A 26,318-nucleotide genomic window follows, 5' to 3' on the forward strand; every position below is an offset into this window, starting at 1 on the left:
AGTGACAAGTGCATTGTGCAAGTACATTGTACAATTTGGAATTCCTTCTAGCTTGTCTCCAAATGATCGTAATTCTCATGAGATAATATTCATAAAGTGACAAATGCAATGTGCAAATATATTGTGCAAAATCGCAATTCTAAAATGTCTCTCCCCCGAGTATTATATTGCTCTAAAGTAGCAAAAAAATATTTATATGTAAAAAATATAATGTCAATCAAGTTCAATTGGGGCATTTCTTCAATTAATTAATTAAATCCATATTTGTAACATTTCTTCAAAAAGCAGTCTTCGAGTTCTTTTTATTTCCTTTTCCACCTCATGATATATTCTTTTATCCGCTCTTCTCTAAAAAATCTCTTTATTCCTCAGTTCATTATCTGGAAAGTACTATGAAAGGTGCTTCTACCAATAACTTAATCGAATACCACTACGGAGCTTCTTTCTTTTTGCGTGCCCCAGCGTTTTGTTCCTTCATTTCCTCCTGAGCAAATTTATAGATGGAATTGATAGTTCTTATAAATTAACATGCAGTTCAGCATCCAAATTATGGCCATATGGTTTTTCTGACCCCAGTGCTAAAATGAATTTAGACTCCGTTCTTCTGAGCTCCAGGGTTCTATCACCCCATCTGTCTTTTTGTTTTATCATTTTAGCACCAAAGTATCTCAGTCCTTGAACATTTCCCTGGTGCTTTTCTGAGAAGTGCTTTGCCATAGGATATGCAAGGTCTTTATTTTTTATTGCTCGGAGATGCTGTAAGATCCGTAGTTTCAATTTGTTAATGGTACTCCCAACATAAAGTTTTTTACAAGGACATTCTAAAACATATACCACGTATTTAGATTCACACGTGATATGTGCAGTGATCCTTTCTTTCTTTCCATTTGACAGTAGATATGATTGTGTATTGCTTCCATATTCCCAGGCTTTACATTTGGAACATTTCCAAAATCTGGGAGTAGTTAACCATGTTCCGGTTTCTTTTTTGATTGTTTCCAGGTGACTATGTGTCAATAGGTCACCCAATGAGGCAGTCTTCCTATATGTTATTTTTGGAGTAGATGGTAACTTTTTCTTTAATGATTCATAAAGCAATAATATACTCCAGTGCTTTTTTATGATCTTCCTTAGGCACTTATTTTCGACATTGAAATCTAGGATAATCCGGGTAGTATCATCATTTTCCAACTCTTCTTGTTCATCTAGTAGTTCTGATCTCGGTTTCTCCATCACTCTACTTTTAGCACCTTCAATGACATCCAATGGGTACTCTCTTGCCCGGAATCCAGTGCTGGTTTCTTCTAGATTTTGCTCGATATCACTGGCTTCAGAGCAATTCCTCTTGGTGCGGAGCATCTCTCCATATGGGATGCTCCACTTGAGATGTTGTGGATGTCTGCTATTCGCATGCAAACTACTATTCGTGGCAGTCGGTTTCCTATATATTTTGGTACAGAGCTTCTGTTTTTGAAGAAACACTTCTACATCCAAATAGATCATTTGTGTCTTACTGTTGGTGGATGTGAACGATAGATTGTAATCATTTTGGCTCAAGCTTTGGATGAATTCTTCAAGGCTCGACAGATCTCCTCCCCATATTACAAATAAGTTGTCGCTATATCTCATCCATGATTTGATATTCAACTTGTACCTGCTCTGTAGAATGCCTTCTTCCCAGACTGCCATAAATAAATTTGCATAGGTTGGAGCAAATGATGTCCCCATTGCCGTACCTTATCTTAGGAGAAATATCTCCTCATTGAAGAGAAAAACATTGTGTGTTAAACAATGGCTCAACATATCCATAATCATTTCCGAGTGTTTCAAAAAACTCAATGATCTTGTTTTCAAGAAACTGCTGACTGCTGTTAAACCGTCTTTGTGGAGAATTGATGTGTACAATGAAGTCACGTCAATTGTGACCATGATCTGATGATTATTCCAATTGATGTCTTGCAGTCTGTTCAGGAAGGCCGTTGTGTCTTTAAGGTATGAGGGAAGTGATATTACATATTCCATGAAGAACACATCGATGTAATGAGAGGTTTTTCTAGAAGAGAGCCCATGGAGCTGACTATTGGTCTGCCAGGGGGGTTTATGAGTGATTTGTGCACTTTGGGGAGGAAATATATGGTTGATGTTACTGGGTTGTCCACTTTAATATACATATATTCCTCAAAATTGATCAATCCCCTTTCTTTCCAAGTTAGCAGTTGCTTGTGGTATTCCATAGTCCATTGTTCCATTGGGTTCCTCTTAAATTTTTGATAGTGTTCCTGGTTCCTCAATTGCCTATATGCCTCAGCGATATATTGTTCTCCATCTTGTATAACAATATTGCCGCCTTTATCGGCAGCTTTTATGATGATTTTTGGATTGTCCCTCAGATCTTTCAGAGCTTTTTGTTCTTTTGGTGTAAGATTCCATGATTGTTTGTTATTTCTCTTTTTTATGGAAAGCTGATTGATTTCTTCTACCACAATTTCATGAAATAAGTAAATTTTATTTCCTGGGGGTAATTGTGGACAGAATTTAGACTGGGATTTCAATCCACTTTCTCCACTTCGATGAGTATTTATACCTTCTCTTTGGCAGAATGCTAAGTCACCTTCAATGTTTGGACTAGAGTTCAAGCTATTGTCTGGAGTATCACTTCCTAGGTTGGACAGAGCTCTGAGGGCTGGCAGGTCATTTTGGTTAAGGGGGGAAATTTCCATAGATTTTGAACATGTTATGCCCCCTACTGTTGCCGGCTTTTCCTCATAATATTTCTTTAGTTTGGCATTGCGACAGAATTTGTACAGGTCGATGTGAAGGTTTGGAATGTCCATGGTTGAATTTGGACAGAAAGTTAGTCCCTTGTTGAGGAGGCTAATATGGTCCGCATTTAAAAGCATACTGGAGATGTTAATAACCAGATATTTATTTGATGATATATTTTTCTTTTTTCTTTTTTCTTTTTCTTTTCTTCTCCTCTTTTGGGCCTTGCTCCTTCTTTTGTCGCGTCTTGTTTGGGTGGGTTTTGGGGTTTGTTTTTTTGTCCCCTTCCCCTCCCCCATGTGGTACCTCTTGCTCGACCGCGCTGTCGCGTCTCCATCTGGGAAAATCGCATTTCCCCACAAAAATCCAATTTGGAGATCTCTGTGTCCTCGTCAGCAGAGCTCAAGTCAGAGCTATCATATGTGCCCTAAGTGTCATAGCTAATGCATTTATCCATTACGGCTCTGTTCCTCAGGGAGTCATATTTCCTCGCGAACGTATAGATTCGGCCGTTGGCATAATCTGTACGATCGCAACTGAACTTGCTAGCTTTCCTCTTTTCCACTTCAATTTCATGTTTCATTATCTTTTTCTCCATAGCGTCCACTAGCTCTTTTCTGTCATCATTATTCGGTAGTTTATCCAATTCATCCTCCAAAATTTAAATTTTTTCCAGAATACCTTCTAGTTTCCGCTCAGCATGCAGGATTAATGTTTTCATTAACCTTACAGAGCATTCATTTGTGTGTATATATAAATATATATATATATATTACCTACTATAGTTATAGTAGGTAGTTATAGTTAGGACCTATTTTCCATAGGAAATCCGCAACATTCTATTCCCAATAACTTTGACGCCGGTTGATGAATCCTCACGAAATTTTCAAAACCTTTGGCCAGCACCGGTCCGCTCCTATCCTAAAAGGGGTGATTCGTCAAGCGGGGGCCGAAAAAAAAGGGGGGTCCCAAAACGTGTTTTCCCCATGCAATTTTCCATAGGAACATTTAGTCGCAGCTACAGCCCGAACTGCTGAACGGAATTACACCAAATTTGGCAAAAAGGTAGCCCTTGGATCAGAGTCATGCCTTTTAGTTAAATGGTGTAAATCCGTTCAGTAGTTTTTAAAATATTAATGGAAAAAGAAATATATATATCTGGGCGGAGCCTAACCACACATCTCATTGTGAGATTTGATTGGCTGTCAGCACTTCATCCAAGAAGTGTTGGCAGCAATCTTGGGACCAATATACATGATAGCACCTCATTAAAAAGCACTGCAGTTAATAGAAGCTTTTAAGACTTTAGTTACATTATAAGTCATTTGTTGATGGTCCCATACTCATTTTAGGAATTGTGGTGTGTTCTAATGTGATTTTACCATGTGAAAAAGCCTTCTGCTGGGATATCATGAATCATGTTTGAGAGAAAACTATTTTCTCATGCTTTTCCCACAGAGGTTTGGAAGGTGATCTAGAAGCTAAACTGAGAGCATATTTTCTGTAAATTCACATTATCTTTCTCAGTCATGTGAGAATGAAGTCTGACATTCTCAGTAAAACATGTGCATCAAACAAGGGCAGAGACTGTCAGATGATTCCTTTGTGTTCTACTGCAGCTTCCCAGAGTGTTCTAAAGAACAACTAGAGCGCTAACAGTCCTACTTATGACAAACGTATTGCACACCTGAAGCCATCTTGATTGGAATAAAGTGGTAACTCTTAAAACATTTAATTTGCAAAGGAACAAAATGAGGGGGTTCATTTTGCCATAGAAATTATGATTAGTGCTGCAGAAAGAAAAATTAGGGCACATTTTGACTTCTCAAATCCTCTTCTATTTCATTAAACAATTCTGAAATACAGACTGAAACATGCACTTTGAATACCAGCAGCAGACTTCCCTGTTGAGCAGTAGCTTTGCTACAGTGATCTAATGAGCAACTAGAGTGCTAACATTCAGAATGTATGGCAAATGTGTGACACATCTGAATGCCTTCTTGATGGAATCAAAGTAAAAAACTGAAAGTATTTCCTACTGAGGAGACTGCAGTAAATGAGGAAATTAGGAAACTTCATAACAAAAAAGTCTCCCAAGATGGCCACCAGAGACAAAAGAGCCCAAATGTAGCACAAATATCACCCAGATGTAGCCCAAGTATAGCCCAATGACAGAATGTCCCAGATTGTTCTTAAGAACAACTAGAGCGCTTACTGTCTTACTTATGACAAAAGTATGGCACACCTGAAGCCATCTTGATTGGAATAAACTGGTAACACTTAAAACATTTCATTTAAAATGGAACACAATAAGGGGTTCATTTTGCCATAGAAATTATGATTAGTGCTGAAGAAAGAAAAATTAGGGCACATTTTGAGTGACTTCTCAAATCCTCTTCTATTTCATTAAAAAATTCTGACATGCAGACTGAAACATGCATTTTTAATACCAGCAGCAGACTTCAGTGGTGAGTAGTAGCTTTACTACAGTGATCTAATGAGCAACTAGAGTGCTAACATCAGAATTTATGGAAAATGTGTGACATATCTGAATACCTTCCTGATGAAATCAAAGTAAAAAACTGAAAGCATTTCCTACTGAGGAGACTGCCGTAAATGAGGAAATTAGGAAACTTCATAACAAATAAATCTCCCAAGATGGCCACCAGAGACAAAAGAGCCCAAATGTAGCACAAATATCACCCAGATGTAGCCCACATGTAGCCCAATGACAGAAGTGTGCAAAACACTTTTTATTTTTTGTGTTTTTGGAGTTTTATATAGTGCAGACTTGTCAGGTATTGGAGTGCTTTACATGAGCATTGGTTACATCACACAAGAACAAATTCATTTTGGTTGTAGGCATGGGGAGATTAAGTGATTTGACCAGAATCACAGAATGTTGAGCTGAAGCAGAAACTCCAACCTGGTTCCCCAGTTGCAAAGTCTGCAGCTTGGAAGTAACACCACATCCTCTCCCCTAAGTGCAACATTTAATCAAGTGGTCAACTGGATAAAAAAACATACAGATAACAAATAATTTAAAAGTACTTTGTCGCTATTTAAAAACTCAGAAAATATGTCCTCATTTTAGTTTTTTAGAGCACTAACCATAATTTTGATGCAAATAAGACCCTCTCATATATGTAATTTCTAAAGGAAATGCTCTAGGTATTACCGTTTTGATTACATCAACAGACTATGGAGGGCAGTGGAAAGCGGGGCAGGGGCAACAAACCAACAATACAGGACTATCAAGAGAGGCTGTGGCAATATAATAGACCATTGTGGGCAGAAGGAAGAGGCAGTGGTAGTACAACCATACATGCCAACAGACCCGATTCAGCCAGGAAACGTCCAATGTTTTTAAGCCCAAATGGGCTGAGTTTGATCTGTCTCCTGTCTACAATCTCCTCTTTTTCAATGTAAGTCAAAGGGGAAAATCAATACCCCAGTTTGTTTTTCAAAATCTCCCTCTTACCAAGTTCAAAATGTTAGCAAGTATGGTACATTGGATCATGGAAGGCAGGAGGAATTGGGGTAGGGACATGTACTTGGATAACAGAGGACAGGAGGGACATGGAGAGGTGCACCAAACTGACCCTACAGGGTAGGCATCAGGGTTTGCAGCAGCACAATACACCACACAGGGCTTGCAGGACGGGAGTGCAGCACAACAATCCATAGAAAGCAATAGGGAGGGGACAGGACCATGCACATGGACAACAGAGAACAGAGGGGAAAGAGGCAATGGTAGCTAGGTGACCATAATGGACAGACAGGAGAGAAAGCTGCAGCATAGCAGGCCATAAAGGGCAGGAGGGACGGATCAGGGGCATTACAATGGAACAGACAAGCCAGGAGGGAGGGAATAGGGGTCTGCACATGGAAACAGAGGGGCACTAGCAGCAAGATGACCATGGAGGTCAGGCAGGATGGGCACTAGAAGCAAGACACACCATGGAGAGCAACAGTGAGACTATTATGGCATACACACAGACCATGGAGGGAAGGTGGGAGGGGGTCAGGGGCAGCTAGCTGACCACACAGGGAGGGTAGAAGGGGCCGTGGCAGCACAGAAGACCATGCATGTCAAGCGGGAGGGTTAGTGGCAGCACAATGGCTATGATGGGCAAGAAGGAGGGTGCAGGGGCATGCACAAAGGACCATGGAGGATAGAAGGGAGGGTCAGGACATGGGCACAGACAAGAGAGTTCAGGGGAAGGGGCTTCAAAACAGACCACGTGGGGCAGGCAGGAGGAGCAGTTGCAGCACAACAGACGAGGGAGGGCAGAAGGGTATGGCAGTAAAATGGACCATGGAGGACAGGAGGAAGGGGATAGGGGCATGGAATGTGGACAGGCAGGGTAGAGGTGGCAGGGACAGATTCCAGTCATCTGACAATGCTAGGCAGGTGGGAGGGGAGTGGCAGCTCAACAGAGCTCTCAGAGTAGATAGGAGTGGCAGGTCCATGGAACATGGTGGTCAAAAAGGATGGAGCATGTACAAAGACATCGGAGGGCAGGGGTAAGGAGAATAGGGGCAGCAAGCTAAGCACAGAGGCTAAGCAGGAGGTTAATGATGGGGAATAGAATTGGGCAATGGAGGGCAGGCGGAGTGGACTGGTACATCATGCTAAATGGAAGGTAGTGGCAGCACATCAGACTATGAATGGCAGGAGGGAGGAGGCTAGTCCATGGATTCACACAACAGAGGATAGGGAGGAGGTGGATGGGGCAGCAAGCTAACCTTTCAGAGAAGGCGGGAAGGCCAGTGGCAGAACAACGGCCACACAGGGCTGTAATAAGGGAGCAGGGACATGGACTTGGACAATGGATGGCTGGGAGGAGGGAAGGCAGAAGCAGCAAGCTTGGGTGGGGGCAGCACAATGCCAGGCCCTGCTTCCAACCCCCCACCATCCATTGTGATATGCATCTTACTTAACGTTAAAAAAAACTAGAAATTTGCTGAAAAAAACAAAGATTACAGGGACGGTATAGTTAGACTCAGATTTCACTCATACACAACCAGTGAAATTCAGCAGTTATAGTTACCTGAGCTAACTATAACTTACACCCCCACAATGTACTGCTAATGACCTCAGACATTACATCATTCATGACATGGTCAGTTACATCACTCATGACATCACTCATGACATCTCAAATGAGCTGTGAATGGAATGGAACTATAATTGCTAGAACTTTATTTAGGGACAGTGTGTGTATATTAACACCCCTTTTTTTCCTTTTCTTTCGTGTAAGAACCATTATAATACGCAACGTGCCCAAATTAATATGGCCGATAGTCTTTCATTTTAAAGTAATGTGTAGTCCATTGTTTATGTTGATGTTTGCAATTCGAAGTATGTTTATTATGAATAAGTCACGTTGACGAACATACAGGTATGGCGGTCATGGGGCAAGATATATTGAAATGACATTGTGTGCATATTAACACTTGTTTTCTTTTCTTTATTGTATCAATTCCTGAATTTTCACATCGTGACCAGGCCAATATGGCCCCAAGCTTTTTAGATGAAAGTAATGCACTGCTGATGACGTCACATATTACATCACTCATGACATGGTCAGTGACATCACTAATGACATCACTGATGACATCATCTACGTGATCATCTGATGCACCTCCTCACACCCTAAAATACAGACTACCATTCTCGAAACCATAGACACACCAATACTAGTACAGCTACAATATTCTGTGCACTATGCATGCAGACCTCTAATCAGCTACATAGCTTTGATACAGTCTTTTAAATACTCAGTTAGTACCTATGCAGTCTAGGAATCCTTCTGTCTGTCCCATGCACTTCTCCATTCAACCATCCAGCACTATCTACGTATCCTATCACTCTGCCAATACCTAAGCACTAATAAATTTAGCATGCACTGTCTTTGCAGCACTGAAATTACTCCAGTTATTAGTCATATACTTAAGGAATGGCCTAGCCACTAACACAAGTGCAGGTACAATATTTTGTACACTATGCATGCCGACCTCTAACCAGCTACATACTATTGATACGCTCTTCTAAATACCCAGTTAGTACCTATGCAGTCTAGGAAGTCATCTGTCTGTCCCATGCACTTCTCCGTTCACCCATCCAGCACTATCTACATATCCTATCACTCCACCAATACCTAAGCACTTATAAATTCAGCACACACTTTTTTTGCAACACTGAAATTACTCCAGTTATTAGTCGTATACTTAAGGAATGGCGTAGTCAAAAACGCAAGTGCAGGTACAATATTTTGTACACTATGCATGCACACCTCTAACCAGCTACAAAATATTGATACGCTCTTCTAAATACCCAGATAGTACCTATGCAGTGTAGGAATCCTCCTGTCTGTCCCATGCATTTCTCCAATCACCCATCCAGCACTATCTACTTATCCTATTACTCCACCAATACCTAAGCACTTATAAATTCACTATATACTCTGTTTGTAATACTGTAATTATTCTAGTTACTAGTCATGAACTTATGGAATGGCCTAGCTACTAACTCAAGTACATCTATAATATTTTGTGCACTATCCAAGCAGACCTCTAACTAGCTACATACTATTGATACACTCTTCTAAATACCCAGTTAGTACTCATGCAGTGTAGGAATCGTCCAGTCTGTCCCATGCACTTCTGTAATCCCTTATCTACCACTATCTACTTATCCTATCACTCCACCAATACGTAAGCACTTATAAATTAAGTGTTCACTCTGTTTGCAGCACTGTAATCATTCCAGTTACTAGTGGTATTCTTATAAAATGACCTAGGCACCAACACAAGTACACATAAAATATTCTGTGCATAATCCCTACAAATCTCTAAGCAGATACATACTATTGGGCCACTCCATTAAATACTGAAGTAGTACCCATGTAGCGTAGGATACCTCCTGTCAGTCTCATGCAATTCTTCAATCACCCATCCAGCACTATGTTCTTATTGTATCAGTTTGCCAATACCTAAGCACTTATGGGGCAGATTTACAAGCACCCTGCGCCACCAGTACGTCACTTTTTGTAATGTAGTGATGGCGCCAGGCACTCCTTCATATTTAGAAGGAGAGGAAAAGCCACCCTGCGTGGTTTTTCCTCTCCTTGTAAATACGACCTCTTCATACACAGAACTTTGCGTTGAAGGGGCGTCCCATAGGTGTTGCTGTGGGTGTTCCCACAAAACACCCATAGAACAAGACACATCTCCAGATTTATGAGAAATCGTAAATCTGGAAATGTGTGTGAATGCTGCACCATCCTAGAGTTGGTGTAGCAAGGCGCAACGAGGAGAATTGTTTTAATTTCTCCTAATTTTTATCCTCTTTCAATGCATGCTGCATTCCACAGCATACATTGAAAGAGGAAAATGTCTTTACTGATTGCTTTTGTGCAGGAAGGTGTCCCTTCCTTCCTGCACAAAAACAATCTCCACAAGACACAGACATCCTTGCACCATGGTGCAAGGGTGCCTGTGTCACCGCATGGCTGCAGTTTGTGCAGCAGTGCAGAGGGAAGCACAGAGTTGCAGCATATTCATGTACATATGTCACATCCCTGTGCTTCGGAAGTGCTACAGTGCAGTGCAGCTAAAGAGCTTGCAGTGCCACTCTGCAGTACTTCCTCATAAATCTTCTCCTATAAATTCACCATACACTACTAATGCATTCTTTCAGTCAATCATGCTGTATACATATATTCAACCAAACGTTCACACATTACCTTGCAATTATAGTTCTTTCTTTAAACAGATAAGAACTTTTTTTCTCTTCTTTTTCCTTTTGTATTTTTTTTTTTTTTTAACAATTTTGTATTTTTTTGGTGTTTTTTCAAAAAATGAACAAAAAAAGAACGAATAAAACAGGAAATATTTGGAATTACTTATCATTCCAAAAACAAAGAAACAAAAAAAAATTAACAACGATGGTTGCGTTGCGCAGCACAAACTGTATCCACCGACTGCTCACCGAAGCATATAAGTTTCTTACACTTCACGCTGTGTTGCTCGAGAAAGGCGAATTCTGGCCTAATGTCCATTGCAGGTGTTCCTGAGGATGCTCCAGATGTACTTGCCACAGCAGGTGAGGGGTTCAAAGCAGCTCGCCACATTTCCTCCCGAGCAAGATTGTGGTCCGGAGATGCTTGTACATAGAAGCAGTGCCACAAGAGTATTTTTTTTCACTGCCTCTTGACAGGACTCGGTCACCAATTTTGCACGTCACCTTTCTCGCATTTACTTTCTTCTCTCCAGGTGGAAAAGTGAAGAATTTCCACACAACAGATTCCGGCCTCTGTGGACGTGGTGCCTCCTGCAAGAATTCTTCTTCAGAAGTAACTTCCTCCTGCTGCTTTCCAGATGCCATTTTGTTTGATTTTTTTTTAAAACACCAAAAAAACAAGCAAAAAGGGTTCTTGTAGGAAAAGAGATGTCTCTCTAAAGATGCTCCATCAAGAATGATTACAATGGGTGAGGTCCTTCCATAGTTACAGTGGGAAATGTTATGAACCAATGAAATCTTTTTTTTTGAGGTCACATGGGATCCGCGCACTCTGCGCTCACGAAGCACGCACCCGACGCGACTTCGCGAAAATATATTTAAAAATAATATAAGTTTATTATAAGTACAAATATATTATTTTTCTGAATATCTTAGATAGTCTTTTGCCCTAATATGTATAATAAACACACATACATATAATTTTAGAACATAAAAAAAATTTGTGGGAGTCGCGCACCCAGCGCGCCCCAGCACGTATATGACGTCATGGGGGACCCGCCACTGTGCAAGCGTTGCGTACCGTAATGTGCATGTGTTGCGAATGCACGGGAGCAGGAATCACGGACTGGTCGCATACCAATTGCGCACATCACGTAATATTAAATGTATATGATGTAACTGAAAACACGCAGCCGTTAAACACCGTACGCGGATCCTTCACAACGTTTCTAAAATGACGACTTGAATCTACGCACCCACCGTAATGTGTAAGCTTTGGGTGCACGACTCCCAAAAAAAATTGGAAAAAAAAAATTACTAAATAAAATAATATAAATATATTCAAATAAAAAAAAAAAAAAAAAATTAAACAATATTTCAGTTTAAATTTGTTTTAATTTTTTGTGCAATTTTCAGAAAAATATATAATTTTATTTAATGAATAAAATATTTATAACTAAACAGTTAAAAAACTGTAGAAAATCAGTACAAAAAATAGGTATAACTACTATTACACTTAAAAATTAACATTTAAAAAACCTTTGAAATTCACTGAAAAAACCATAGGTTTCAGAGACGTTATAGTTAGAAATTAGCATTTAAAAAAGCTTTGAAATTCACAGAAAAAACATACGTTTCAGGGGTGTTATAGTTAGCGGGACATTTCACTCGTACAAAACCACAGAAATTCCTCCGTTATAGTTAATATGTTAAAAAATCACAATTACAATTATACACTCATTCATATAGTTACTCTCACAATCACTGACTCGTATATATACTTATTTATATACACCAACTCTCACATACAATGCCTTTTATTTTTTTACTTTGTTGAAAATGTACAACTAAAACATATATTCGCTCACCAACACACAAATAAATACACTCAGTCACACAAACAACTGTTTCCACATGCACTCTTAAACCTATACACCTAGTCAATCAACCGTTCAAACATCTATGCATAGAGTTACACACACCCCATCCAACCACACACAAACTCAGTGTCCCATACAAATACTCACCCAACTAATCAATAACTAATATACACACTCATGTAGTTAGTGACCAACTGATGCAGCATGTTATACAACAACAGAGACAGTGATGCACACATTCACATAGCTTAGTTACTAATCCATATATTAAGTGAGAAACTTTTAATTACTCACTTAAACAGACAGTCAGACAGCTACTAAATCCTCCATCCAGACAGTTATATATCCACTCAATCATCAATACAGATTGGTATATATATAATACATATGTAAATGTCAAACTAAACCACATTCACTGGATGATGTCATCAGTGATGTCATCAGTGATGTCATTTGAGATGTCATCAGTGATGTCATCAGTAATGTCACTGACCATGTCATGAATGATGTAATATGTGACATCATCAGCAGTGCATTGCGGGCGCGCGAGTTATAGTTAGCAGAACTAACTATAACAGAGGTATTTCTATGGTTTTGTACGAGTGAAATGTCCAGCTAATGATAACGCCCCTGAAACCTATGGTTTTTTTCAGTGAATTTCTAAGGTTTTTTAAAAAGCTAATTCCTAACTATAACGTGCCTGAAACCTATGGTTTTTTCTGTAAATTTCAAAGGTTTTTTAAATGATAATTCCTAACTATAACATACCTGAAACCTATGGTTTTTTAAGTGAATGTCAAAGGTTTTTAAAATGCTAATTCCTATCTATAACTTATCTCTAACCTATGATTTTTAATGAATTTCATAGGATTTCTAAATCTTTATTTTTCAGTTTATCAATTCCTTTATTTATGTTTTTTATACTGTTTTTCAACATTTTTTTAAGGTATTTTTTTTACATATTTTTAAAAAAGTAATAAATATTACATGTTTTTAATATTTGTAAAAAAAATGTAACTCTTTTTTTATTCATTTTTTAATATTTTTTAAACTATTTTTTTAATACTTTTTTATTATTATTATTTTTCAATTATTGCTTGGAGTCGCGCACCCAATGCTCTAGGAACCACGCACCCTACGCGAGAGAAATCGTGCACCCAACGCGTTAGGATGCGCGACCCCTAATTTTACCGTAAAAAAAAAATAGCTCCTGTCACTAATTTTTATTATCCCCGGGGACCCCATCCCCCGGGGCTTATAAAAAACTTTGGTGCCATGGGGGGAGCCCCAACGCCCCCATGGTCCAAGCCGGCTCCCTGCCTCCTTCGGGAGCCGGCATTGCTTTTCCACATGGGGCGCTGCTGACATGCAGCTCCCCGTGTGGAAAAGCAATATGGTTTGGATTTTGAAAGAGAGAGCAGGTTTCCCTGCTCTCTCTTTCAAAATCCAAACGAAGTTTGCTATGGGAGGGCGGGAGACTCCCGCCCTCTCATATATATATATATATATATGTACTTTTAACTCTCATTTTCTCAGGAACTACTGAACGGATTTACACCATTTAAGCAAAAGGCACGAGTCTGAACTGGGGACTACCTTTTTGCCAAATTTAGTGTAATTCCGTTCAGCAGTTCGGGCTGTAGCTGCATCAATAGGTCCTATGGGAAATTGCATCGGGAAAATGCGTTTTGGGACCCCCCTTTTTTCTCGGCCCCCACCTGACGAATCACCCTGAGACTTTCAGGATAGGAGCGGACCGGAGCTGGCCAAAAGTTTGGAAAATTTCGCGAAGATTAGTCAACCGGCGCCAGACTTATTGGGAATAGAATGTTGCGGATTTCCTATGGAAAATAGGTCCTAACTATAACTACCTACTGGCGACCGTCAGTAGGTAATGTATATATATATATATCCAAATAAACCCTCCATTCCTGAAGAGAAAACGGGTCGCACTCTTGCAGCGTTGTTTCAGCCGGTTAATTTATTTCTTTAAATTCATTTAGCAGGAGCACAGACAAAAACCAACGTGTTTTGCTATTTCGTAATACCTTGGGCACCGTGACCAATTTAAAGATATAATATATATATATATATATATATATATATATATATATATATATATATATATATATATATATATATATTTTTTTTTTTTTTTTCACTAAAAACCCAAAGGTTACATGGACGTTATAGTTAGGTTCTAAAATTACACATGCAAAACTGAAAAAAAGATGAAACTCAAAATTTCTGGAGAGGAGGTAGATGGTTTAATCTCCTCATAACACAACCTCAACAGAAGATAAATTTGGTGACAAGTGCCAACTACAATACAGTTACACTTCATAATAAGGCATATGAATAAGTTCACATGAAATAACAAGAAACCACAACACATCTCCTTCCTATAATGAACTACTGAAAAGGATAATCCTTGTGCCACACAAGGACATGGTGTAGACGAGTCTTAAGGGAAGGCTCAGATTGTAATTTTGAAGTGGACAGCAGGTGAACAGCACCAGCTTGCCAACCAGCAGTGGAGGCCCTGCACCTAGGAATTTTGTTCATGCTCCAAACCCTTCCAGCCTCTAGGGTCACCACATTGGTACTGAATTTTGGAATTCTGAGAAGTTTTGAAAACTTAGTGACTCCTCCAGCCCTTGCATCAGGGAATCTGACCACAACCAATCCACCCACCATGAAATTGCCTTCTTTGACTCAGTGTTTGTTGTTATACCTCTTTTTTAGTCAGTAAGGTGACTCTTGATGCACTTATCAACACTATCATACTGCACCAATCTGGCTTTTCCGCCACCCATCCAATTAGGAAATAATTTAGTGCTAGGAAGTCTTCCTTTTATCAGCAGGAACGGCGGGACAGCAGTGACAGAATTAGAGGCAGTGTGGTATGACCACAACAACATCTTGACAGCAATGGCAACAGGAACCCTGGAAATTTGAGCTGTTTGGATGCATTCTTTTAACATGCGATTTACCCTCTCCACCATCCTGTTGGCCTCCGGACAATACCGGGTGGTTTTGAGATGTATAATGGATAGATACATATTTTTAGAAACTCCTTCATCTTACCTAAAGTGAACTGGACACCATTGTCAGTTATGATATACCCAGGTATCCCTTCATACATAAAGGTATCGGACAAAAAGTCAATCATATCCTGTGTAGTAATATACTTGACTGCTTTAACTACAATCCAATGCAAGAAGTAATCCACCAGGACTATAAGCAACATGCCTGACCACACAGTACCGTTAATAGGTAACATGATGTCTAACTCCAGTTTGTCCCATGGTTTGGAAGGAACACTTACTGGGGACAAGGGTGCCTTTCTTATATGTTTGCTTTTATCACTCAAGGATCAAGTGAGAAACGCTTTCACCTTTTCCTCTACCAAACTGTACATGCCAGGAAACCAGTAGGTAGATTGGACTTTAGATTTAGAATTAATATGCCCCAAATGCCCCTCGTGAGCCAAGTCCATAATCTTTCCCACAAATGTTTAGGTGGGACAATGTTCTCACCTCTCATGACCATCTCATTGTAAATATGCAATTCATGCCTTACTTCCAGTAACTAAGAATATCCTCATGTAACCCACTAGGCTTAGGAGGCCACCCTTGAGAAATCATATCACTCAACACAGAAATAATGGCATCCTTACTAGCACATTCAATCCATTCTTCTTTTGAAATGCCAGGGCAAGTCAGCATTAAAACACGGTCCTCAACAATCAGTACGCCTTCCACACTGCCGCCCTTTGTGGAATGCTAGATATGCAGTCTGCAACCATTTTCTATTCCCTTGAATAAAGTCTATCTTGAAATTGTAGTCCTCTAAACCCAAGAACCATTTGGATATGCGAAGAGTGGAATGTTCTCTCCCTTTAGTGGTGAAAATATACATTAGAGGTTTGTGATCTCTATAGTCCATTTTGTTCAGCCAAGTCAATTGTATGCACAAAATGTAAGAAAAGGGGTCCTTACGCATGCATGTGCAGAGTAGGAGAAATGGAAAAGAAATCTACACAAGTGGTTGAAGAGATTGATTCTAATGCTATAAATGTGTGTTTTAGGTTAAGCCTGAGGGGTTGGAAATGGGCATTGACTATCCCATCCTCATCACCAGTGACAAAAGATGAAACTCACAATTTCTCGAGAGGAAAATGGTCTAATCTCCTCATCACACAACCTCAACAGTCAGCCTCTAACTGTCAAAACTGTCAAAACAGCAAGGACAATGAACAAAGAATGTTCCACATACATTAGAATGCAGGGGGGGAAGGGGAATGGACCAATGCATTGTACATAAGATAAATTGGGTGCAAATTGTCAACTACAGTACATTTACACTTCTTAATAAGGAATATGGTACATGAAATAACAAGAAACCACAACACATTATAGTTAGGTTCTGAAATTACACACACAAAACCATAGAAATTCAGCTGTTATAGTTATTTCAAGTATCTATAACTTCTGCCTTAAGGTAGCTATATCTCGTGCCCCGCCATGCACAGTTTTCGTATCGATAATTTCACTGTAAATGTTATAGTGATAATATCAATGAGTCCATAGAAGATGTTATCAATGATGTAATATGTGGAGTTATTAGCTGTGCATGCATGGCGAGGGCGCGTGTTATAGTTACCTTAGGGCATGAGTTATAGTTACTTGAAATAACTCTAACAGCTGACATTCTATGGTTTGGTGCGTGTAAATTCAGAACCTAACTGTAACGCCCCTGTAACCTTTAGTGTTTTTCAGTGAATTTCTATTTTTTATTTATTGCAGTGAGGGTTTCCCACAGAGCCTGGCCTGTGGCCAGGCCCTGCGACCAATGCTCCACATGCTGCCAATCCCACACTGTGCACAACCAAAGTGGGGTTTGGCTGCAAGGCCTAGCTTGTGACGAGCGAGACCCTGCAGCCTACCCCTGCATGCATTCAGCCCCACACCGCACATGGCCTTTGTGTCTGAGTGGGTGTGTGAGTGGGTGTATGAGTATCTGAGAAGGTCTGTGAGTGGATGTGTGAGTGTCTGAGTGGGTCTGTGAGTGGGTGAATAAGTGTGTGAGTGGGTCTGTGAAAGCTGTGTGGGTCTGTCAGTGGTTTTGAGGGTTTGTGAGTGGGTGTGTGAGAAACTGTATGGGTGTGTGAGTTAGTTTGTGAGTGATTGTGTGGTTGTGTAAATTAGTGTGTGAGGGGATGTTTGAAAGCTATTTGGGTTTGTGAGGGGGTGTGTGAGTGGTTTTGAGGGTGTGTATGTGGGTGTATGAGTGGCTGCATGGGTGTGTGAGTGGGTGTGTAAGTGGTTGTACGGGTATATAATTTGGTAAGTGGTTGTATGGGTATATAATTTGATATATGAGTGTGTGAGTAAGAGTGTGGGTCTGTGAGTGAGTGTATATATATATTTATTACCTACTGGCGGTCGCCAGTAGGTAGTTATAGTTAGGACCTATTTTCCATAGGAAATCCGCAACATTCTATTTGCAATAACTTTGGCGCCGGTCGCCGAATCATCGCAAAATTCTCAAAACTTATGGCCTGCTCCAGTCCGCTCCTATCCTGAAAGTCTCAGGGTGATTCGTCAAGCGGGGGTTAAGAAAAAAGGGGGGTCCCAAAACGTGTCTTCCCCATGCAATTTTCCATAGGGACCTTTAGCCGCAGCTACAGCTCGAACTGCTGAACAGAATTACACCAAATTTGGCAAAGAGGTAGTCCTTGGTTCAGACTCGTGCTTTTTTGTTAAATGGTGTTAATCTGTTCAGTAGTTGCTGAGAAAATCAAAAGTAAAATCACTTATATATCTATGGCCGCCTGGATCCGCGCACCCAGTGATCTGAAAGATAGTGTAGAATTTGTAATTGCAGAGTACATACAACTGCACACGCATAATTCTCTGTTTCGTCTCTGCACACCCAGGCTGCTGCACCCCATGAACTCCCACTGCAAGGAGGTGTCTGTGCGCTCTTTTGCTCCCAGGGTGCTGTACCCCATCCACTCCCACTGCCCAGCGGTGACTTCCCATTCCTGCGCACCTAGACTGCTGCACCCCATCCACTCCCACTGCTTGGAGGTGACTGTCCGTTCCTGGCACCCAGACTGCTGTACCCCATCCACTCCCACTGCCTAGAGGTGTTTGCCCGCTCCTGTGCACTCAGGCTGCTGCACACTATCCACTCCCACCGCCCAGAGGTGACTTCTCGCTGCTGCTGAAAGAAGCTTCTCTGCTCACCTTCTGCCACTGGCGTGTGTGAAAGAGGGTCCACCACGTGCCGAAGCAAGATAAAAAGCAAGATAAGATTGTGCGTTATGCATCCATCAAAGGAGAAAGGAAGAGAGAGAGAGAAAGAGTGAGAGAGTGACACTGAAGAGAATCTTCGCAGATCACCTTTCTGTCACCGGTCCCAACTATTTTAATGGGCTTCGATTTACCAACAATTACTAAAATATTCTATTGTTTGTACCTAGTTACTGGCCTCCAATCTGAGTAAAATGCTTATTAAATGTAGTATTCTAATGTTCATTCATACCTGCCCTGCCAAGTCAGGAATAGAATGCTTTCTGTCCCCATCGCTCCCCCACGCCCTCCCAAGGCGATCGGTGCCTTATGACTCACTACCTGTGATATTAGGCACTTAAACATTCATGTGACCAGCGGTAGGCAGCACTGCTACTTAGCCACCCTAGTGCGAGTATCCTGGGCACCTCACTCTGAAACATTGCATGCATGCTCTACATGTGTCCCAGTACGAACCAATGCACTCAAACCTGATTCCCCAAGTGAGTCAAAGTTATAATCTATAAATGATTTCTGTGCACGCAGAGGAACAAGCACCCTGGGATATCTGTGCAGTGCTAGATTCAAGGGTACTCCCTTGCTGCGGTCATCACTAACATCCTTCATGCCTTGCAAGCACCCATTAACACCTGTTCTAGTTTAAACGTGTAGAAGAGTAACCTGCCCGCCCCGGAACTGCAATATGCTCTCTTGTTGGGGGCCAACCTTGGAAAAGGGTACCCTATACAGAAGAGGAGATTCCTCCTGCGCTATCAGGAAGGCCTGGGTGTGGGAGGTGGTGCAGGGGCCGCTCTGAGCCACGTCATCAGCTCCAACAGTATGGAAATGCTTGCACTGTCCATAAGGCCACCCACGCCTCACCCGAGGGCTGGGCGGCGCTCACCTGTGTCACCAATGATAATATACTTGAAAAGGTACGCGTAAGCCATAGTATCGCCGCCCACTGGCTGCTGTTGCTGGGGCTGTGGAACGCTTTCCTTGTGTCTGCCTCAGGGCAGAGGGTCGTGATCCTTACTTCGATCGCTACGCGCAGATCCGTGTGAGGGGCCAGGCCAGTCCTGAGCAGTGGGGGAACCAGTGGACCACAGAGGAGGGGGGGGAGCGCGGCAGCGAGGCGAACACGCGCTGCTACGCGTGCTAGCCACCGTCGGGAATGGGCGTTACAAAGGCGGGACATGCGCCCGCCTTTGCCCAATCGCGTGACGGCAAAAGCTGATCACATGCACAAGCGTGTGGTCGGCTTTCAAAACCCCATACAAAAGGGCTCTCGCTGCCCGAGCAGTGCTGAGCACTGCAATGCAGGCGCGAGCCCTAAAAAAACGGAGAAAGGAAAGGTTGTCAAAATAAGATGGTACATTTAAAGGTACAAAGTATGAAAAAATAAATACTCAACTACTTTGCTACAGATGTGGGAGCGGCGGATATTTGTCCGACTCTAAAAACTGTCCTGCTATTGAATAAAAAAAATCTAAATGCAATAAGACAGGGTAATGGCAGGGTATATACGACTAAATTGCTGCGTCGCCTTTCTGTATCCAGACTGCTGCACCCCATCCACACCCGCTGCCAAGAGGTATCTGCCCGCCGCTGCGCACCCAGGCCTCACTGCTCACCTTTTCGCGGACAGGGCACCCTCCACATCATGCAGCCCCGCTCTGCAACCAAGAAGTCTCACATTTGGTGCTGAGTCTTGATATCGCCATGGCAAAGGACATACTCGTGCACCCATCATCATCGCAGGTTGCTCACCCGCTCAGTTCTTCCGGTGCTACTAACTCAGTGACCAGTGAGGCCACGCACAAAGCGGTAGGCCCCCCTGTTTCATGGCTCAGGCATACACTGCAGTCGAGCAGGGCACACAATACATGAGGTGCCCGGACCACCGGGACGGGCCATCACCGCAGGCTGCATACCCGCTCAGCACTTACAATGCCCTTACCTCAGTGGATCGAAATTCACTGTTCTGTGGCTGAGTGCCTGTGCCGACCACAGTGCAGCCACTGTGAGCAACTCTAAAATGGCGTCGAGCATGTCTGCCCGGTCTTTTTTATTGGGAGGGTCACGTGTCCTGTGACGCCTGTGCTGGATGGGTGTGGTGTGAGGGTATAGCAGCCGTCAGAGAGTGGCTGTGGCATACTGACAACTAGACCTGTGACCAGCAGATCACTACAATGAAAATCTGAGCCATGCAGCATTGTTGTTCTTTCTGTAAGCATAAGCGGAGTGGGGTGGTGTCACGTATGCCAGTACTGCGTGAGGCTGTGAAGAATGACTCCGGAGCTATGGGCGTGGTTCCGTCGTGAGGTATATGAGGAATCAACTGATGCGAGTGTCCGTGTTGTAGTGCTGCCATCACCCGGGTCACAAGCGCAAATGTTTCATTCTGTGAGTGAAGTCCCACAACATGGCCAACATGGAAGGTACGGGGAATCACTGACCCTACATTCATCCATAGTTCCACACATGAAAGATGGTGGACATGACGCATTTCTGTGGATATGAATGTTTAGTGCACATTCACTGGAGTGTTGTAGCTGTAGCAATACAGGGCCATGGAAAGTTCAGGTTGCAGTTTTTGGCACATGGAGGGCAGCTAATGAGAGCGAAGCTCGTGGTTGGAGTTAGGCTGCGCCAACATATGTACTTATGTGGTCCGTCGGTTAGACTGCCGAACTTGGGGCTGGAAACCAGGGTTCGAGCCTCAGGGTCTCATTCACATCCTGTGATTGTGGGCAAATCACGTAATCTCCGCGTGCCTGAATGTGTAATGTAAATACGGTGCTCATGTAAAGCGCTGAAATACTTTTGGGTCGAGTTCGCGATATATAAGTATGCAACAAAAAAAAAATCCGCCAATCCCCACTCACTTATAAATTTACTATATACTTTGCTTGCAGTACTCTAATGATCCAGTCTCTATGTTCGTACTTGTAGAATGAGCGAGAGAAAGTTACATAACCGAAGTTTTGCCTACTGCCAGAGGTAACATGGTTGCATACACTGTCTACAGCACACTGTAATGTGGTAGGGCCCAGGGGCAGCATCTTGCAAACATAATGAACACACGGAAAGAGATAGACAGTTGAACTGGGTACGGGCACGTGCGCTCGACTCCTTTTTATTACCAGGGTCACATGTCCAGTGACGTCTGTGCTGGGTGCATGTGGGGTGAGTGTAAGCCAGCCCTCCGGGAATGGTTGGTGCTGGTAACAAATACAACAATAATCAGCGGATCATAAACAGAGATTCAATTATAAAGGGTCTATGACTTGTGCTGCAGTAAGGTAGGGGCAGCAGATCTGAAATTATACACAAAAGATACTATCATAAAGGGTCCATGAGTTGTGGTGCACTGAGGTAGGGGTATCAGATGCATTCAGTCAGAACCCAAGTACTTATGCAGTGAGCCAGGCCTTAGCACATGGACTGCTTCAAACGCCTATCCACTATGCATGTAGTCCTCTAACCACCTACACACTTGTCTTTCACACCTTCAATTCCCTAGTCAGTATACATACACTTCCAGCAAACACCCTGTTACTCCCCTTGCACTCCTCTACTGATCCATTCAGCACCATGTACTAATCCATTCACTGTGCCAAAACACAACCACTTATAAATTCACCAAGGCACTCTCCTTGCAGTACTCTAATCATTCAGTCAGTACCCAAGTACTCATCCAGTGACCCTGACAAAAAACAGTATTTCAGTTTCAATATTTTAAAAAACATTTTTATTTCCATTTATATTAAAAATATATAATGTAATTTAAAAAATAAAATATGTAAAAAATAAACAGTTAAAAAACTGTAGAAAATCAGTATAAAAAAATACATATAACTATTATTACATTTAAAAATTGGCATTCAAAAAACCTTTGAAATTCACAGAAAAAAACATAGGTTTCAGAGACGTTATAGTTCAAAATGATCATTTAAAAAACCTTTGAAATTCACTGAAAAAACATAGGTTTCAGACATGTTATAGATAGGAATTAGCATTTAAAAAACCTTAGAAATTGACTGAAAAAACCATAGGTTTCAGGGCTGTTATAGTTAGCTGGAAATTTCACTTGTACAAAACCATTGAAATTCCTCCGTTATAGTTAGTTCTGCTAACTATAACTCGCGCGCCCGCAATCCACTGCTGATGATCTCACATATTACATCATTCATGACATGGTCAGTGACATCACTGATGACATCACTGATGACATCTCAAATGACATCACTGATGACATCATCCACGTGACAATCAGATAAATCTCATCATACACTAGTATAACCTTTCATCACTCACTGTAAAATACAGAGTACCATATTTGAATCCATTGCCACACCAATACAAGTTTCTAAAAACCCACTGAGTGATTCCTAGATCTACACACTCATCTAATCACTTACCTATACTTTCACTCATACATGCTGTCAATGATCTATAGAACACTATCAAATATAATTATACACCTATATCGACATTACACACCAGCACACATCCTATTCACTTATGCAGTCATCCTACTCACTTATGCGAACAATGGATCATACTTACATTTAGTCAGCTACACACTTATACAAACGCCACTTTATTTATTCATATGGATTGCAACTCATACTTAGTGTGTTATAAAATCACTATTACAAGTATACAGTTATCCATACAGTCACTCATACAATCACTGAGTCTTATGTATACTTATTTATACACAACAACTGTCACATACACTGCCTTTTACTTTTCTAGTTTGTTGGACGTGTACCATTGAGAGATATATTTGCTCATCACCACACCCATAAAGATATTCACTCACACAAACAACTGTTATAACATGCAGTCTTAACCTCATATACCTACTGAATCAACTATTCACACATCTTTGGGCAGTCACACACCCCCACCGAACCACACACATTCACTCTCCTATACAAATACTCAGTAACTAATCAATAACTAATATAGACTTTCACGTAGCTAGTAACCAACTGGTGCAGCAGTTTACACAACAACTGACAAAGTGATACAGATATTCACACAGTTTAGTCACTATCCAATATATTTAGTGAGTCACTATAAATTAGTCAAGTAAACAGTCAATCACACTGCTACTAAATCCTCCATCCAGATATTTATATATCCACTCATTCATCAATGCAGATTTCTATATATATAATACATCTTTAAATAACGAACCAAACCACATTCACTGGATGATGTCATCAGTGATGTAATTTGAGCTGTCATCAGTGATGTCATCAGTGATGCCACTGACCATGTCATGAATGATGTAATATGTGACATCATCATCAATGGATTGCGGGCGCGCGAGTTATAGTTAGCAGAACTAACTATAACGGAGGAATTTCAATGGTTTTGTACAAGTGAAATGTCCAGCTAACTATAACAGCCCTGAAACCTATGTTTTTTTCAGTGAATTTCTAAGGTTTTTTAAATGCTAATTCTTAACTATAACATGTCTGAAACCTATGGTTTTTTCAGTGAATATATATATACATACAACATTGAAATCAACAATTCTAGATGTTTCTATGTTTCCAGGAGCTGGCTGCATGGAATTAAAATGTGTTAGACATAAATCATAATACTGGGGATGACAGATGTACATAAAGCTCTTCATCAACGTTCAACCCTATTGGTTGCTTGCAATCCATTTCTAAAATGTATCTTGATTCAAGCCTTCTGAGTTCTTTCTCTCTGTCTCCCCCTCTCTGTTTTTTCGGCACACTGTCAATCATACTGTAAGTCAATAACTTTTGGTCACCACATGTACACTTCGGAAATGCTGTGCTACAGGATAGTTATTGTCTGCATTCTTTGTTGCTCATAGGTTTTGGGGAATACACTTATGCACCTGTAGAATTGTAACTTCCTACATTCCATTTTGGACATGGGCATGACAGTACTTACACAGCGTTATCAGTTTTGCACGTCAGACTCATTCCTACTCTTGTTTTTTTCCCAAAAGGTGTAGTCAGTTTGGTCATGTTCTTACCATTGGCACAAGCTTTGCATCTCATACTTTTTCTGAAACTGGGACTGGGTCTCAGCCAAGTGCTGGCAGCTGTATTTACTTCACCTTTTACAAAAAAATCCCTCATTGACCTTGCCTTTCTGAATGTAATCTGGGGTCTTTTGGTGACACTATTCCCAATGATGTTATCATTTTTAATCAGATGGCAGTATTTTACCGATGTCCTTTCTATGTTCTGATGTTTGGCATGGAATGTTGTGATGAATCTGACTCCTTGTTCCATGTTTCCTTTACTTTTGTTGTTCTTGTCTATAAACAGTAAGTCTTCCCTTTTACATTTGGCAACCATCTTCTGTGCTTCCCTTAACATGGCTTTGGTTCACCCTCTTGCTTTTAATCGTACAAGCAAGCTATCCTGGGTCTCACTAAACTGTTCTTCACTACTCCAGATGCACCGTGCCCTCAATGATTCTCCAAATGGAATGTTATTCTTATGAGATAGATGTTTCTTGGAATCCGGACCCAATGCCCTCAAAACACATTACCCACCGAATCTCTTTAAGAATGCAGCAAAACAGTTCAAACACAGACTCTTAAAAGCAAACCCAGAAACACTGATCGCTGACTCACATCTTTGCCCAAAGTAAGGAGCAATAAAATCAGATCTGATCTTCTTCACACGTTGACAGCAAGATAGGGAAAATCGATACATGCAGTCCTATAGGTATCAAAATCCACCAAAATACCACTTGGTCTCAAACTGTCAATTTCTCCCTCCCAAACATTCAAGGCAGAAGTCGCAATATCAATTTACAAGATGGCATCTTGCTGGTACAAGCTTCAGACCCAAACCTCAAAATCTTTGATCAATGGTTCCCCAAACTAAGAACCCACACAAGAGCCATCTCATCTCAGAGCATGTCCCAAGATATGCAGTCCAATCCACAAACTCAGAATTGAAACCTCTCCAGAACAAGACCCAAACTCTATGGAAATGGTTCGTTCCACACCCCAAATCCCTACGAATACATTCCAGCAAAACCTGCTCCTCAACACAAATGACCAAGACCCTAAACCAGCTATTGCCAATCATCTAAACCACCACCTCATGAGGAACATCAACAACTCTACAATACCGACAAAAACATTTAAGGATCTCTGCCAAACTCCAGTCACTCAAATTCCAGACGCTACCTTGGGGCCACAGCACCAGATGACAATGAACAATATGGAAGAAAGGAGAGTCAAAGAAACCCACAAAGACGAGTATGACATATACGAAAGGAACATAAAACTTCACCCCTACGGAGCTAAGTCTTGCACGGACCCCCAAATGAGCTTGACCATTGTGCCACAAGAACCACACATGGCTGCCTTCAACAAGTCCAAAACTCGCACACGTCACTCAGGGTATCAGAAGACTCGAAGAAGCGAACTCTCCTTAATTGACGACACAAGAAAAAAGCCTACAATGACCCCAACAACCCATTGCACGGGTGCTTAAAGGCACATACAATAAGACAATCACCACTTCCAGACAACATGAGCTACAAAGATCACTCACCTAGATCAAGCCATAGAGTTGATCAACAGACGGAGGCAAATGTTACAAAATTCAC

Source organism: Triturus cristatus, chromosome 1_2 (genome assembly GCF_964204655.1).
Source record: "Triturus cristatus chromosome 1_2, aTriCri1.1, whole genome shotgun sequence".
Taxonomy (NCBI): Eukaryota; Metazoa; Chordata; class Amphibia; order Caudata; family Salamandridae; genus Triturus; species Triturus cristatus.